We start from the raw sequence: 18,616 nt of genomic DNA on the forward strand, positions 1-18,616 counted from the left end.
TCTTTCTCACTCAGCAGCAGCAGTGAAAGAAGGAAATGCCAATGTTGTTACATCTTTTTCAGCAGACTGTTTAGTCTCACATGCATCAGAAGTCTCAGATTGTTTCTCCTTAATTAAAGCAGGAAGGGATTTCAGTGAAGTTTCCCTCTCTTCAGCATCACCATCAGGACTCTGGGGTTTCTTTAGTGCAACAGATCTGGCTTTTGCAAATTACATCAGCAACTTTGTCTCTCTAAGAACTCCATATCTGCCCTGGATTGGGTCTCTGGAGGTGCTCCTGTGTGAGACAGTACCAGCTACTACTGTCCTCTCTCTGTTCAGTCATCCTGAGCATGTTCTGCTGGAGGGTTTTCCTGTTAAAAGGGAGTTTCTCCCTCCCTACTGTCTCCAAAGGGAATCATATGATTTCTTTTTTGTTATTTGTATTATTGTAGGGTATTTACCTTACAATAAGAAAGTGCCTTGAAGCAATATGTTGTTGTGATTTGGCCCAATATTTAACTGAAAATGGTTTTATTTGGAGACCAAATTTATCACCACAAGGAAACAACGCATCCTCCAAATGTGGCTCACAAATATGTCCTTCATATGATAATTTATATGAATACATTTTAGAAAATATTTTTAATGTAAACAATAAAAAAAAAAACTTTTACAGCCTGTCTGTGTTTTTTGGAATCAAACTACAATATTAGTAGAAATATGTGGAAAATGCATGCCATGCAACACTTTCTTTGTCAGTGGACAAATATAAACATGTTTGGATCTGATCTGTTTTTCCTAATTGAATACACCTCATTTTTATTTAGTCCAAAGTTCAACAAGGAAGATCTGTAATCACTCATCTGCTGCTTTACCAGGAGTTTTGTTGCTCTGTGGTTTTTACATTACTATCGCTTTCATAAACTGTCAACTGTTAGAAATCATTTTCTAGAATAGTTTTGGATTTAGACTGTTACACTCCCATACTAAGAGATATGAACAGAAAACAGTCTTCTCTGAGGAATTTTAGGGGGTGGTCTTAGCAGTGAGAACTAAAGATGTCAGTTATGGATAAACAACCATCAGAACAAGGAGGCCCAGGTACAGCTGCTCTTTATCTTTTGACAGAGACAAGCTAGCTGCTCACACTGTTTACAGCCATCATGCTAAGCTAAGCTAACCAAACCACATCATGACTCAAAGTCAGAGTTCAGACTTCTGAAAGATATCAGACTTCTCATCTCTTGTCGAATAAATAAACAAAGAGCTTCCATGGAAGTTGACCTGCTCCTTTAAGTGCAGCATAATGTAAGGACAGAGATTTGTCTTCCTCTGTGTATCAACACAATTAAGAAAGTGACTCGATGTTTTCCAATGAATAATTTATTATTTACTGTTATTTATGCATATGTTGGTTGTTGCTGTGGTTTGCCTACTGTGTTATTATTTTCTCTCTCTCTATCCTTTTGTTAACTTTCTCCCTTATGTTACAACCCGGCTTTCTCCCCAACTTCTCTTACTTTGTTTTTTCCCCATCTCCAGGTCTTAGAATAGAATAGAATAATTCCTTTAATTGTCCCACAAGGGGAAATTTAGGTGTAACAGCAGCAAGATAGACACATATACAAACAGTACACAAGACACAGAACACAAACATACACAGTTTTTACACATTTACATCAAGGACAATGGTTACCAAAAACAGAGTACTGTACCTTTATTAAATAAAATAAAATAAAATACAGATAGAGGCAAACCCAGTCCGTTGGGATTTAAGTGGAAAATTATGCTCTAATGTTCCACTTGGGAAACTAAATCTGTTTGTCGTTTTTTGGCCTTCAGACAACAATTCTGATTGTTACACTGCTGGACAGGAAAAAAGAGTCTGAGTTTGTACTTTGGAATTTGTTTATCACTGTGTTAAGCCCTATTTACAAAAACGTTCCTGTTCTGACTTTTCTGCTAATGTGAGGGAAACTCCTCCTCTGAGCTGTTACAGGAACAGATGTTGGCAGATGTGTCAGTGACAGAGTTACAGTTAGAGAGGTCAGTGAGCAGGATTTCTATCAGGATTCATGTCAGAGTTATTATAATGATGTCTGTTGGTTCACACTCACGGATGCTTTGGACTGATTCCAGCTCAAAGAGCATTAACATGTTTTCATGTTTACATCATGATGAGGAGCAGAGACTCTGAGGATTCTCCTGAACTCTGGACTACAGTAAGTCATCCCACAGCTGCTTCTTTATATTCTCCATATTATTCAGTAAATAATAGATTTTTACTGATAATCAGACACTTTCTGATGGGCGAGAGTTAAAAAAATCTGTAGTTAAGTCGAAGTTCAGATACTTATTCTGTACAAATACTCTGGTACTCTGGTAAAAGTTGAAGTAGTCATTAAATTTCTTTACTGAAGTAAAAGTAAAAAAAAAGTACAGGCTCTGAAAAGTACTCTTAGTAAAAAGTAGTCAGGGATTAAAGCGGATGTGGCAGTTGGAGGAACCATAAGGCTGAGTGTAGAGGTGCAGCGTGGGATAAAGAAAGCAGTCAGAATCATTTGTTTTATGAGCTCCAGCTTAGTGAAGGGTTGTTTCTACACATCTACATGTTCAGTTCCTTGTACTTTAACACATTTTTTAAACTGGGCAATTGGTAGGCCACAAGGTGTGTCTGTAAAAATAGGATGTAACAGGGGAAATATTAGTATGATTGTTCAGCTGTTTGATACAAAGTGAAGTTTGCTGGCTGATTAACTTTTATCTTTGAATTGTTTACTTTTTAAAAAAGATGATTTTGTTAAATAAAACTTAAGTAGGTTCCTTTTGACCTACAGAGAAAGCAGACAGATTATAGCAACCGCACACTTTTTATCTTTATATGGATTTTTGTTCCATCCTGATGATCAGAAGATTGTTTGAGGGTTTAACAGATCTCTTAAGAACAACAGTAAGTGTTTAAGATGATGTATTTCAGTGTTTTAGGTAATCTGACAGGTTGATGTGAGCTTCAGTGGATTTACAGGTTGTTATTGTTAATGTTCTGGATTAACAGATGGTCTTTAGCTGATGACTGATGATGCGAAACGTTATGTTTGTGTTGTTCTGTGGAGATCATTCAAGAACTGAACCTGTTAAACACTCAGACCTGCTTTAGATTTGATATATTTTGTTTATAAATTTTTCACCTCTTTTCTAATAATGGACTTTATGATCATCCTACAGTCCAAAGTAACACGTCACTACGTAACGCGTCACTACGCAACGCGTCACTATGTAACGTGGGTTGCTTAAGAGACCAGCCAGTTTTGACCTTTATTTAAACCTTAACTTTAATCTGATGTAGTCAGGTTTAAACTCAGGTTCAGTTAATCAGTGAAAATACCAACAGACTCAGACATTTAGAACAAACTAAGAGTCAGATCAGCAGAAACAGAGAACATGGACATGTCCGTAACTGCGCCACTCTGCCCCACTTTGATGTTTGTCGTGTTCGTCTGTGCAGGTGAGATTTAACTGTTAGAAACTAAACTGAGTTTATATAAATAAAGAGGAATGAAGACAATGAGCCTGGGTTACATGTTAATGATTCCTCTAAGAACTATTTTCATATTATTCAGTTTATCTGTCGGTGTGATGATGCTTAAGTCAGTTAGCAGCACTGCTTTAAGGTGAAATCATTTATATGGAATCAGGTTTCTGTCAGAAATACCACACAAGATAAAACATCATCTCAAGCAAATAGTATCAAGCGTGTAGTATCGTTTGTAGGTGCAGGTATTCTTCTGTCGGCTGCTCTTTTTAGGAGTAGGCACAGCGAATGAACTGCCTCCATTTCATAAAGTTCACTAGTGTCATGTGACTTGGTGTCTAATAATGAGAAGGCTTCTTTCTCTTCTGTCTCTCCTTATTATCATTCATTTAGGTTCTATTGTATCTTTGTTATTGGTTTGTGTAAATTTTTAATAAATTATATATTGTATTTCATTCATTGCATATCGTATCCTATAAGAGATGACAGCACTTATAATGTAATGACTTCTGTCCAATCCAATTGCACCAATGAATAACAACATATAGAGGACCTGTAAGAAAGTACATAATGTATACTCAACACGTTTAATGTACATGTACTATTTCTGTTATGTTACTTTCTGGGTAGGAGCCTATCTTAGCTGTTATAGTTGTCGATTTATCTGCTTTAAGATGCGTGTTTGAAAATTATTATTATTATTATAATTATAATTATCCCACATTCTTGATTTTTAGTTCACAAACACTTGTTGTAATGACTAACTACTCCTGACATTTTGGAGATGTTAGCTCTTTATACAGTAAAGTTACAGTGGGATACAAATAATATCAGGCTGATCCTGCCATGATTTGTTCCCTCGGTTCAAATCACGGACAAACAGTATCCCACAGTGGCTTGTGTTTTTGAACCCATTTTGCACAGAGAGGCATTTTTTTGAAAAATGTATTGACAGCAATGTTGAATATTATTACACAGGAAAAAAAACACTACATGTAAAATAATCACACCGTGACGCCTCTGCCTTTCTAAATAGAGGGACAGTAACTGCATGTGTATATGTAAGCGTGTAAAAACTGAAGATAGCCAGATTAACAGTATTTTGTCTCTATCTGCCATTCTGCAATTCATCTCATGTAAACAATAACGTGGCGCACAGCGTGACGTGAAAAAAAGCACATACCTTTGACGTTGCGTGACAAACTCTGTACTCCTCGTCCACACGTAAATGTAAAAACTGAGTTTTCGAAAATCTCCAACTTGACAGGAGTTTTAAAAAATCTCAGTTTTCGGTGATTCGCCGTTTACGTGTGGACGAAAGGCCCAAATGCATAGAAACAGCTGTGTTTTCAAAAATACCCACGTAGGTGTGGACGTAGCGTAAAAGAGTTAGTTTATTTCATTGCTACCTGTAATTTGTTGTGATTTACTTTTATTTGTTTAACTGTTTACTAAATGTTTGAGGTGTGAAATAAACTGCAATGGAGTTTGAAAACAAAATATGGGTGTGTGTGGTTGGAGGATGTGTTTGTGCCAGCTCCAAAATAGTTTAAAACAATAAAGATTTAATGAATAACAAAAAAAATTGGCAGTTATTCTCAAGTATGTTTTTATGTAGTGGAGATAACTTGTAACATATTTAGAGTAACTAGTCATAATAGTCGGGGTGCTTTTTAAACTAACATAATCATCCTGCTGCAAGCAGGTTTCTGTAAGGCATATTGTAACTAAAAACGGCAGACCTGATGACATTGCTGTACTTTTCACCATTAACTTTATTTACACACTCGGTTGCTGTTCACAAACACACACGGCTGCAGCGTTCCATCTCAGCCGAACACTGCAATAACAACAGTGACAGACAAAACACAGCTTTTTATGCCGGCAAGGCATGATTGCAGATGGCGTGCAGGTGAGTCCATCTCACCTGCAGCAGCATCGCAGGCCACACCCGGCCACACAGATTAAATCAAATTGTTGATCAATTATTAAGTCATGTACTAACAGATACATGTTTAAGCTGTTTTTTGCTGGATTTTAGGTTTTTTTTGTCTGTTTTTGTCTGGGAGCTGACACAGTCTCAGTGGAAATGGGGCTTTGGGGGGGTAACAGGAGGAGGGAAGCTGCAGAGAGGCGTGTAAGACTGCAACTCTGCTTCCTGGTCTCAAGTCTGGATAGTCATATTTTGGGGGTTTAATGAATTTGGCCCATCACTCTGCTCCACTTTGATGTTTGTCATGTTTGTTTGTGCAGTTGAGATTTAACTGTTAACAAAAAAGAAGTACAGCAGAATTATTTTCATGTTGTTTCAGTCTGATTGTGTAAAGTTATGTCAAGGCTGGGTGGACTTAACATCTGTAATCCAGCTGTGACAGAGACAAAGAAGTGTAATGTGTGTGTCAGTGTGATGTGTTGTAGTTTCAGGAGTCAGTATACAGCTACAAAGCTTTTTGTTCAGTGTATACAAACAGCTGTAGCTCCATAAATTATAATGAGAGGCTGCTTTCTCTCACCCATTATGTTCACTTATTATCAGCACATGTTGTTGTTTGTGGAACAGAGTTATTGTAGTTTTGTATTTTCTAATTAGTTTGAGTTTTTATTCCATTTGGACTTTTTGTGTTTAGTTGAGTTTAGTTTCCAGATAATTTTCTTCTTTTTTAGGTTTTATTATTTATTGCTTGAAGAGTTTTTAATAGTTTTATGCTTTTTTTCATTATTACTGTATAGAGGTTTGTGTCAGAGGCAAGATTTAGGAGCATCGGTACAGCTGTTACAATAAAAAGCAGTGACTCAGTCTGACAGGCATCCAGAGTCTCAATGAACTCGTCCATCAATAAGATTTTATCAAACTAACAGATTCGAAAACTAAAGATATATTTTTATTTGTTCACAAAATGGTTTCAGATGATGTTTTTCATCCATCTCAGTCTTTCCTCATGAATTTTGTCTCCAAACCTCTCAGCCTGAGCTTCCCTCTGATGAACTCATTCATAATCTCATCCATTCTGCTCTCAATGAAAATCTGAACATGTTCAGCTCGGCCTCCTGTCTTTGCGTCAGAGCCACCGTCTCCAAACCAAACATCACAGCAGCTCACTGCCATCTTTAAACCTTCCCTTTCACTCTTGCTGCTGTCCTTCTGTCACAAGTCAGGCCTGATGAAGATGCTCGGGATCAGGTGAGGAGGAGGAGAAGACTCGCTGTGGTGACGCCTGAAGGGAGCAGCTGAAACAAGAAGAAACACACAGTGAAAGATCATCATCTAATAACAGAAGACAATCTTTTATTGTGTGTTTCTGATTGTGCTGTTGTAGAAGTGAACAGTTGTACTTTGGCCTTTAACCTCTCTGCTCTGTGTTGTTTCTTCTTTCAGACCAGAAAAACATCACAGTTGGACAGGACGTCAATCTGACATGTCGAGCTCCGAACAACAACATCCACATTGTACAGTGGAGCAGAGCTGACCTGGGAGATAAACATGTCCTTGTGTACCGAGGCGGGCACTTTCTTACAGATGAGCAGCATCCATCTTTTAAGAACCGGGTGGATCTGCAGGACAGACAGATGAAGGATGGAGACGTGTCTTTGATTCTGAAGAATGTGACGATTAATGACACTGGAACATACGAGTGTCGTTTTGCTAAGAAAGAACCAAACCAAACAACAGTCAATTTGAATCTCACCAGCATCATCAACCTGAGTGTTGATCCTCCAGGTGAGTGAGTAGAGTTGCGTGTGTGTGTGATCAGAGGTGAAGCTGCTTCCTGGTTGTTGATGTTTGTTTCTAAAGATGTTGTTGATGAGACTTTGTAGAAAGCAGCTGGTCTGAGTGATGTGATCAGAGTGCAGTAGATAATGTCTGACAGCAGTTTGAAGAGGAAATGGATTCTGTTCTGTTCTTCACTCATCACCTACCTGACAGCTGACACCTCACACCTGTTTCTCACCTGCAGGTCCAACAGGTGGACCAAAGAAGGATGAAGACAACAGAGGGAAGGAGGATGGATCTGTTGGACTGATAGTTGGTCTGTCAGTTCCTGCTGTGCTTCTTTTTGCTTTTATCTTTTTGATTTACAGATGTAGGAGACAGCAGAGTGAGGAAACAAACCAGCCTCCTGTTGACCTGCAGCAGGTTTAAATGTCTCAGAGCTTTTTCCAGCTTTGAGTCTGCTGCTGCTGTTCAGAGTTCTGGGTGTTGTCAGTGTTTAAAATCCTGCAGAAACAGATGAACTGAGCACAGCCAGCAGGCCCACAGTACTGTATGTTTATTTCATTTTTCTCCTTAATGGCTGCTTCTGTTTCTGTTGACAGCTCATCTCAGTGGAAGAGTTTCATCTTTAAAACAAGTCTTTACATTTCAGCTCTGTAGTTAACTGGAACATCCAGAGGGCTGTGACTACAAATCATCTTCAACACAGTCAGGCTTTCTTTGTGTTAGCTGGCTCAACTAAACCTGAAACTGCAGTCAGAGACAGCAGGTATCACCATGGTGGTTATTAACTTTCTCTGCTTCAGGCTCTGAGCACGCTCTGATGAAAAGGAGCGTTTCATGTATCATGTGACTTTTCTTCTAAACAAAATGATCCCAGTGAGCGCCACCCAGTCCAATCAGAGACGTTATTCATTGATAACTTTACTAATGTCTCCACTAAATTAATACAGGTACATTCCTGTAACAATGTGATGTGCAGTTTAGGTTCATTCAGTGGTTTCAGTACGTCACAGTTTAACAAGCTGCACATATGAGACATTTTCCCCCAGCAGAGGATCTACATCACAGTGAAAACGTGGCTCTAACAGCTGATTTAAAAACAAAACTCTGAACATGATCTGCTCCTGTCCAGGTGATTTTTCACCATCAGTTACCATGGTGATTTAGCCTCTTTCTGACACAGAAAGCTCTGACTTTGAGTTTGACACAGCTCACTGAGACATTAGTCTGGTTTGTAGTGCACGCCTCTGAGGTTCAGATTTTCAAAGTTATAAAATCTCAAAGTAAAACACTGTAAAGATTAAAACTCTACAGCTGCTGTCAACAAAAACAACTTTTATCTCTTTAATCAAATGAAGGAAAAACTTGAACATTTTTCACTTTGATGGTTTTGTGTCCACTGACAGTAGTCACATCATTTTGAGCTCAGATTACACATTTATGAAATATGTTCACAACTGAATGTTTTATCACGATCTGATGTGTGAGTTCAGTTTCTCTTTATCTTTGTGAGCTGTATGGTTTGTTTACCCTCAGTATCCATGGTTACAGGATACTGTGTTACAGACCTGGGATCAGTGTTTTTGTTTATAAGATCAAATATGACCTCATTATGTGAGTGTGAGCTTTGGACCACAAAACCTCAACAACACTAATCCTCAATCAGCTGTTTCACTAAAATTACATCCAAGTATAAACTGATCCCATCGTTCATGCATCACTTTGTAGCTGACAGATGGTTATGGACATTCCTGGTTGCCTAGGTAACCCTCTAATGTATTAACTACTGGTACATTTGTCACTCAGCAGTACGATTTACTCTCATTGCTAGTTGTTTCAGTAGTTCTTAAAGATAAGAAAAGTTTACCTTGGTACTCAGTCACTTCAAATCACTGATCAGTTATTTCCTCGTCTGAGTTTCGTTGACCTTTCATGACCTCTGACTCCTGCTGTTCTCTTCCTGTGTGAACACTTTTCACTGGAACTGAAAATCTGAGTTTCTATGAAGTCCTTTAGATTGCAGATAATCACAAGTCTGACTGAGGATCCAGTGATCAGGGACAACTGAACGGCCTCTAACTGCAAAGTATTAGTAGTTTATTTTATTGTTTGCTAAAATAGTTGCACATGTATCAGTATTACAGGCTTTTAGTCATTTGTTTTGTGTGTCTGACCTTGTAAATGTGTGTGTGCTCTGATATATTCAACTTAAACTGAACTATATTCAACTTGGCAGATATCCGGCATCACATTTTTTAAGGCTCTAGTGTGGTCGGCTTTCTCCGCATCTGTCATATACTGGGTTATGTTATTGCCTGTGTTGAGCGGGTGGGCATTGCAGCTTTACGCCATATGATATGCTTTGTGGCAGGGCTGCCTATTGGCAGTTCTACTCCTAGCTGTCGCACCTGTTGTTTTGCCGTTATAACTGATGCTGAGCATATGTTCAATAAAGCAGTGTTATAAGAAAAGCTGCCGAATGGTCATTCTACATGGTGTCAGAACCAACCCGGACCATCACCGGAATAATGCCATAAGGGAGGAAACAATAGAATGGCTAAGTTTAATCGCCCGACAAGCTTCCCCTTCAATGAGCCGACGGAATGGAGCGCTACAGGATGGCAACGAAACTTCACAAAGACAAAGGACAAGTACAGGTGAGCTGCCTAATCTACGCGATGGGCAATGAAACAGAGAATGTTTACAAGTCACTCACCTTCACCGCCGGTGAAAGTCGTGATGACTTCGCCGTCGTAATGAGGAAGTTCGACGAGTATTTTTTCCCGTAGAGGAACATTATACATGAGAGAGCATGTTTTCATCGGTGTGTCCAGCGGCTAGGCGAAACGGCGGAGAGTTTTATCCGAGCCCTGTATGACCTCTCAGAGCACTGTGAGTTTGGTGCATGTAAAGAGGAAAATATCTGTGACCGTATCGTGGTCGGGATACGAGACAAGGACCTCTCCCGCAGGTTACAGCTGATGAAGGACCTCACGTTGGCGTAAATGAATCAGATCGTCAGACAGTCAGAGGAGGTCGCAGCGCAGGTCAGCTTAGTACAGGAAGTACGGGATAAACGGAAAAGCATGGACAGGATATCACAACAACAAAAGCGTGGCAGGCTACCTGCAGAGAAAAAATTGGCGGGGAGTGACAAGAAATGCGGCAAATGTGGGAAGACACAACATGCCGGGGACGAGAGGTGCTCGGCAGCAAAATCTGTTTGCCATGGCTGCAGAGAAATGGGACACCGGGCTAGGGTGTGTCGTAATACCAGATCAGTGAATGAGGTTACTGAGACAGACAAAAGCGAGCAGGCCTCATACTTTCTAGGCTCAGTGTATAATGCAAAATGAAACAGTGAAGCATTGACTGTGCAGTTACTGCTAGACTCTGCCCCAGTAGAGTTTGTTATTGGAAATAAGATGAAAGGGGGGGGGGGATGTCATATACTGGGTTATGTTATGTTTGTGGACTATTTGGAGGTTTAACACAAAAGGCATAAATGAGGTTCGTTCTGCCTAAAGATTCATACAAAGGTTACTGCTGCATACTTTCAGACTCCTGTGTGCTCATAAGGAAACTTCATACATGTGTTAAATAACAGAGAACAAAAGAAGCAACTTGTAAGTTGGCAGTTACACAGTGTTCATTAGAATTTTGCTATTAAAGATGCATTTAAATAAATATTAAAGCTATTAAGTGTACTGCTTTATTATAAGTGTCATCAAAATGCTTTAAAATGACTCTAACAGTAATTAAAATGATGTTAAATGAACTGTGTTCCTTTTTCAGTCTACTTCAAAGCTGCGAGACAGTAATGATACTAATACAGTGCCTTTCTAATCAGTCCAAACATTCAAAGGCACGTTTTATTACAACTATCATTTACCCAGTCACACACTTTAGTGCTTTCATCTAACATTCACACTTTGCCACATGGACAGGAGGACTCCGGGATCAATCTACCTAACTTTACATTGGCAGAATGAAGGTGACACAGGGGAGCAGGTGTTCCTACCTGGAGCTCAGGATGAAGAACTGAAGCTGCTCTCAGTTCCCCTGTACTCCTTCTTGGCTGCTGCTGCATCAAAAATCTAAGAAAAACTTAGTGTATTTAAAGAAGTCTGATGCTAACACCTAATACTTCATTTAATAGATTAGATAGCGGCAAAAAACAGCTAGCTAACAACTATTAGCTGTTAGCTGTTCTGCTTCTTGCTGCCTTCCATAATGTTATTTCCTAGTGGCTTTACTGGTAGATGGCACATATTACTTTTCATACAGTCTGTACAGTGAGTGTTGATGCTTAGTGTAACATTCTGGCCCTCAGAGACAGACTTGCAGCCACTGGTAAGGTTAATTATTGGCTTACATGTAATATGCTGGTGACGCAGACGCTGGTTTAGGAGAGAGAAATTATGTCACTCGCTGCGACCGATGGTTACATCTGTAATTCAACAGGGACCCACCGAGCAAGTTTGATGATAACATCTTTAAGAAAACACAGAGTGTAACCTGCCACTCTACAAGGCACTGACCGACTCTCCTCAAAGGCTGTAGAGTACATTCACACCCACTAGGATAACACCAGTCTGTGCCACTGCGGTCCTGGTCCCTCAGCCAGGACTGTGCAGGGGCGGATCTAGCAAAGTTTAGCCAGGGGGGCCGATAGGGCATTAACAGGGAAAAGGGGGCACAAAGACATACTTTTCTTTCTTATTCTCATTTAAAATGTCTAGCTTTTAATAAATAATTATCTGAATCTTACATCCAAAGTTTTAATCTGATGTAAAATGTATAGAAGTCCATTACTGTATATAGTAACTGTTAAGTCTAATATACCTGTCATGGTTAGGCTGTGTGCAGGCAGGATGAGGACCCAAACGCAAGCTCACGGAGGCAGGAATGAACTGAAAACACAGCTTTATTGCTGGACAGAAAAACCATACAAACTAAACTGGGAAAAGCTAATGATAATGTACATTAGGAGACACGGGGAGAATCACACACAGCATGGGGGAGAATGCAGCGCTGAACTAAGGGAGACGTGGACATAAATACACAGAGGGTTAACGAGGGAAGTGGGAGCACACGGGGAACACAGCTGACACAGATAATCATAACGAGACATGGCAGGAGTAAACACGACACTGACGGGAGACTGTCAAAGCAAGACAGGAAGTACACAGAGGTGCAGACAGGAGGAGAGAGAGCACGGGGAGAGCACAGACATAACGGGAAAACATGGAATAAAACACAAGGAGAGACGAGGGCTCACAGATACACAGAGGGGCACACAGGGGGTAGGAGTCACAAGGGGAAAAACACATAAGGAACAACGTAACAGACCAACCCAGGAAGCATGGCCTAAATAAGGAACAAAATACATGAAAACTAAGAATACTGGGCCAACGTGGCCCAGGACCATGACAATACCCTAGTACGCTAGTACTTTTTCCTTTGGGAAGGTACGATCTGTGCAGTCTGCAATTCTGTTGAAGAAAGATGTTGAATCTATTTAATTATTCTTGAAAAATAATTGATTTCTGTGCATTTTTTTTCCACACTGCATCAAATTAAAGTTGATTACGTCGATTAAGCATCATGAGGTGGAGGGTGGGGGGTGGTTCCCTATTTTTTTTTTTTTTTTTTGGTGGGAGTTTTAGAACCCTATTAGTTAGGTTGCTTACTCTTTAAAATACCAGAATAGGGAGGATGGAGTAGGTTTAAGTTTATTAGATTGATCAGTATTGCTGAACGATGAAATATTTTGGGTGCAGTGTATTTTTTGCATACAGGTATAACAGAATAGCTTTAGTGTTTTTTTTTTTTTTTTTAAGTTGAGTATGAACTTATACAAAAAGCAGCAAGTGTGGAATAAGGGAAATATTTTACTGCTACTTATGCTTATTACCATTATCATTGCATTAATTAACTTTGCATTAAGTCATGATCATTGCATTAAACCATATAATAATCACTTCATTGAAGCAGTTATTGAAGCTGCTGACATTACATTAAAGTCTGTATTACAGGTGTTATCATAATTACATAATATTCTTTACACATTGCAATTTGGTGCTTATTAATGAGTTGTGGCTCAGTCAATTAATTAAAAGGTTGAAAGCTCCGTTGGGCGTGAATGTCCCGGCGAAACATGGAGTAAGTGGCTTGTAGCTATGGAAGGTTCAATGCATACACGCCTACAAAACACATATAATACATTTAATCAAGAAACAGGCTGGAGTGAAGGCCTGAATGTATTCAGCTTCTTGTTGCAGTTGAGTTTGCCCAGATACAGGTGACAGAAGAGGTGGCCAGATGACTACCATCCCCAAGGACCATCTGGAGGATGCAGCGAGTGGCCTTATATGGAAATTGTGATAGAAAACAGGAACTTCTATGTCTATTCTAGTTTATTAAAATGAATATTTACTGTAACTGACATATCATAATGTTTGTAAACGCATGAAGGGGCGTTAACCAACCCTGATGTTATAAAAGCAATCTGAAGTGTATTTTTGGGCGGAGTTGTTTAGATGTTTGGCAGTTTGTACCTCCTCGCATGTGTATTCAATAAACTCTTCCGTTTGATTGCATCCTTCTGGGCCTTTGGTATTTTGTTTTGGATCTCAGTATTTCGAATCGGGACACAAGATATTAAAAAAAACAGTTTTATTGATTGAAAAACACACTATATCGGATTCATATTGGTATCGGCAGATATCCAAATTTATGATATCGGCATCAGTATCGGACATAAAAAAGTGGTATCTTGCCATCTCTAGTTTGTAGCCAGATGGGCTCCTGTCCTCCTATCCAGTTTCTTGGTTTAAGCAGTATAGTGGCTTATTTGCAGCCCCGTTTGCAGAGTGGCTAATTTATTTAATACCAGCTGTTGTGGAGAGGGCAGCTGCACTACTACAGGCAGTTTGACATAGCATCCTTAATTCTGGTGTAAGCAGCATTTTGCATTGTTTGCTATTGACTCCAAATTAAAAGACGCCAAGTGCTAAATCTATTGTTATTTCCAGCATTTGATTACTGCCTGCCTCTGCTTAGTGGTCAGTGGTGATTGTTTCAGTCCAGTCAAGCCGAGGGAAACGCCTGCAGCAGTCGCTGCTTTGGGCCCGTCCATTAAGGAACTGCTGTTTTGTCTTGTCTTGTCTAGCCTTGTTTTATCTACAGTTTTATTTTGTGATATTGTTTATACTTACTGTGCCCACGTCGCCGAACTTGAGTGATCCCTTGCCCGTGCATTTTGCTGGTTGTTTACAGTGATATTTTTACTTGCACATTTGACTTGCTCCAGTCACTACAGAGAGTCATACAGGTTTCCTTTTTGGAGTTTGCTAGGATCAAATATCACAACAACTATAACTGTCGTTTTCCACACTTCCATAGTTTTGTTGTACAGCACCTTTACCAGCTACTGGTAAATCCAGTTCAATGTGTGGTGGTTTTATTTAATTTAGGACACTGCTACAGGATTGGCTGCACCACAGTCCACTTTTATTGTGTTTTCTTTGTGTTTTAATTTTAACAAACACATTTAATTAAAGATATATTAATATTGGAGCCAGTCAGCCTCAGTAGTGTATTCTTGAACCTGTGTAATCTTTTCTGGTTGGTTTTGAACAGACATATTTCCTGGGGGTGAAATTCCCCTAGGTGGCGCTGCCATATTTGATTTTATTTATAACTCTTGTAACCACCTCGCCACATGTTCAAGAAACCAGTTTGAGATGATTTGCACTTTTTGACATGTTATGTTATCCTGCTTGATGTCACTGTCAGGGCTGGCGGAACAGATTCACGCGCAGACTCGGAATTTAAAGCAAAGCAGTCTTTACATACAAACACATCAGGTGAACTATATACAATGTTGGGGGAAGGATGGGATCCACGGCAGATGGGAGGGAAAAACACACTCCACAATCGCTCCTTGATCCATTCGCTCCACACGTTCCACTCCTTCGCTCAGTCGCTCCACTCCCGTACTCCGATACTCTTCACGTACACTGGTTACACTCCTCGGCATACGTGCATGCTCAGTCATCCAAGAAACTCAGGAACAGGTTCAGGGAAATCTACTTACAGACAAACGAAAGAATTCAAATTCGAAGAAACCTCCAAATGTGGCGACAAATGTGTCTCTGTTTTCCCCGAATTTCAAGGATGGGTTGGATGTATCCTTTGAATTTTGATTTTTTTCGAATAAACCTTTTTGTGATATGTTGTTAAAATGAGGAAAAAATGATCATCTTTTCACTGGGGTGAAGAATTTGGCCACTGTGGCATGGAGGTACAGGAATAAATCAATTTACACATCATATTCATATGAGTATGGTTTTATTAACCCTTATGCTGCAAAGAACCTGTGATGTCCAGACGGTGTTCCTCTTGTGTTCTGCTGTGAAAACTTTTGGATTTAGGGATTAACATAGTTGCCATGGTTTTCTCTCTTCTCTTATTTTTTATGTGTGATCAAGACAATTCTGGAGAAGATGGGCCTGCAGGGGAAAGTCACCCCCTTGCAGCCCAGAAAAAATAGGATAACTAAAAAAAAATACAAAGTATGTATGTGTGTTATCAAAAAGATACTTCTTAAGAACACAAGTTAATAAATGTACAATTACTAAGAGTTGTTGTGGTGTTTTTATTTGTCTACTGGCATTTTTGATTTCCTCTGTCTTTAGAATTGCAAGTATCCAGGCTCAGGAGAGGGAAGCCCACTGCTGCTACTTGGCCCTGGTTTGCCCTCATGGATGAGGTGATAGGACAGAGGCCTTCCATTAGGCCTCCCGTCCTAATTTCCTCTCTCCCTGAAGACACTCCAGGGCCAAGCACAGCAGTGGGTGACCAAAACGAAAGCGATGAGGGAGTCAGCCACCCACAACAGGGAGACAGAGGCAAAGAGACAGCTTATGAGCTGCTAGACTTCATCAAAGAGGACATATACAGCATTTTTTTGGCATAAATGAAGGTGAAAAATTATATTTTTTTGTTTGTTGCAGTTATATATATTTCCTATCACTTTGTATGTTCATCTCAAAGACAAGTATGTCTTAGTATATATATCAGGGGTGGCCAACTCCAGGCCTCGAGAGCCGGTGTCCTGCAGGTTTTAGATCTCACCCTGGGTCACCACACCTGAATCAAATGATTAGTTCATTACCAGGCCTCTGGAGAACTTCAAGACGTGTTTAGGAGGTAATTTAGCCATTTAAATCAGCTGTGTTGGATCAAGGACAGATCTCAAACCTGCAGGACACCGGCTCTCGAGGCCGAAGTGAAGTTCCCCACCCCTGCTTTATTGGGTGAGAAAATCATGCCATATCATAACTGCTTTAAATCATACAGAATAGATATCAGAGCCTTAAACAGGCTGACTTCTGCTAAATGGGTCAAACTGGGCAGAAACACATAAATCCTTATAAAATGTGATGCAACACTATAGATCAACTTACCTCAAAATATACACAGCATATAAATATTTACAGCAATATGATGCAACAAACACAGCAGTGCTACTAATCCAAAATACTCCAATGCTTAATATAACTGAAAAAAATATGGACATTTGTTTTCAGGTACATTCTGCTGCTGATACATACATACTTTAAGTATCTGAATATAAACATTTTAGTCCCACCCAGAGGATCAAGATGAATTTAAATGTACGCTAGCTTTGCACATGCAACACATGCCTGATAACTGTTCTATCCTGAGCTTTTGTTTCCTATAGCACCCAACTTGACCACACCACCAGTTTTCGCGCTAAAGGAGGGTCATTACACATGTCTGATGTGGAGGAAGCTTAAAAAAGTGGGAGAGGTTAACCCTGACTGGGGTAACAACATCATGAATGTCAGTTTATAGGCAAATTCCTCAAAAAAACATTTTTTCCTGCTCAGTACCTGGTCAGGTATCTGCACAATGGTCCAGTTGGAAATGCCAGCAACAGGCAGGAGTGGGACCAAAATTGCAGGATTGCAGGAGGAAATAAGAAATAACCTTAAAACCAGTTTATGGCTAAGCTTTAACCAAATACAAACTAAAGCAAGTCAGGAGCAAATAATCAATCTTCTATTCCTCATGGGAAAGACAGGAGGAACACAGCCATGAAGGAGAATGTGACAAAGAGCAAGTTAAGACTAAGACAATATATAATCATACACAGGATAACAAGAGGATGGAAACAGGTAGAGATAACTAACCTAATGACTGAGGAGGATGTTAAGCTGGAAACAAAACATAGGGAAGAACAGATACCAAGATAAAAGAAGGACGAGAATGAACACAAGAACAGAAACCCCAACTTGAGAAAAAGATAGAAGGGTAAACACAAAAGAAGAAAGGACACAGGGAAACAGAAAGGAATAACTGAAAATAATGAAATGCAACAAAGCTAAGGCACAAAGATACATGGCCTCAACTAGAACATAATCAGAGAAGATGAACTTAGAATCCAAACAGACTGGAAAATAGAAATCTTACAAAAAAGACAAACTAAGACACAAAACAAAAACAAATCATCAGCTTAAAAAACAAATAAATAAATCCTCATAACCCTATATCCCAGACCCAGGGACAATGACAGATGCTTCACACAGATTTTTATTACAAGCCGACCTGAGAATTTGTTTAAAATCTGTAGCCTGATATTGTGGTAAATAATACCAGCAGGAATAAAGAAAAACTTTAACAATGTGCGCCATATTTACATCAGGTACATTGCAGGCTTATAAACTTGTAACAAACAAGGGTTTCCTGTGCTGCATTCTCATATTTGCGTTCGATTATGACTCAGAATTTTATCTATTAATTTCAATATACGATTTTCTTTAATCTGCAGAAAACATTTGTGCAGTAAATCATCTGAGGCAGTTTGCTCTCACAAACTCTACAGGAAGTCCCATGATCCTGAGTAAAGTGTTGATCTAACGGTATAAAAAGGGTGAGGTCAGAATCCCCCCCTGCACTACACTGGCTCAGAGATGGAAAGAAAGCGATTTATCTACAGTAACAGGACAGCAGTTTTACTGAAAATAACCACAGGAAAGCATTTAAACAGACACTATTAACAGATTTACATGTAAATACATATTGAACGGCACTAAAAACCTTTACAAAAAATCACATGTAAAGATGCTGAGTGAAAACGAAAGTGTTCATCTAACCGTATCAAAGGGGTTTTCCTGTTATATGTAGTAGGAAACAGGAAAAGAATCTCACTGCCAGTTGAACTGAAGCAGAAAAAAATGTATGACATTTTCAAACAATAAAAACTAAACTGAAACAAGAAATCCAATCTGTAAACTAAATGAAACTAAAGAGAATTAAAAGCAATAGTTGCTTCTTATGTCTCTGCAAATGTTAGA

The 18,616-nt window shown here is 39.4% G+C and overlaps 1 long non-coding RNA gene across 1 annotated transcript; it reads left to right on the forward strand.

The window, feature by feature from the left end:
- The first annotated feature begins 1,971 nt into the window (after positions 1-1,971).
- Positions 1,972-9,387, forward strand: LOC120437400. The gene is made up of 3 exons (XR_005611098.1): positions 1,972-2,204; positions 6,891-7,232; positions 7,471-9,387. It is a non-coding gene; the product is annotated as an uncharacterized LOC120437400 (long non-coding RNA).
- The last annotated feature ends 9,229 nt before the right edge of the window (positions 9,388-18,616 follow it).

The sequence above is a fragment of the Oreochromis aureus genome, linkage group 3 (genome assembly GCF_013358895.1).
Source record: "Oreochromis aureus strain Israel breed Guangdong linkage group 3, ZZ_aureus, whole genome shotgun sequence".
Classification (NCBI taxonomy): Eukaryota; Metazoa; Chordata; class Actinopteri; order Cichliformes; family Cichlidae; genus Oreochromis; species Oreochromis aureus.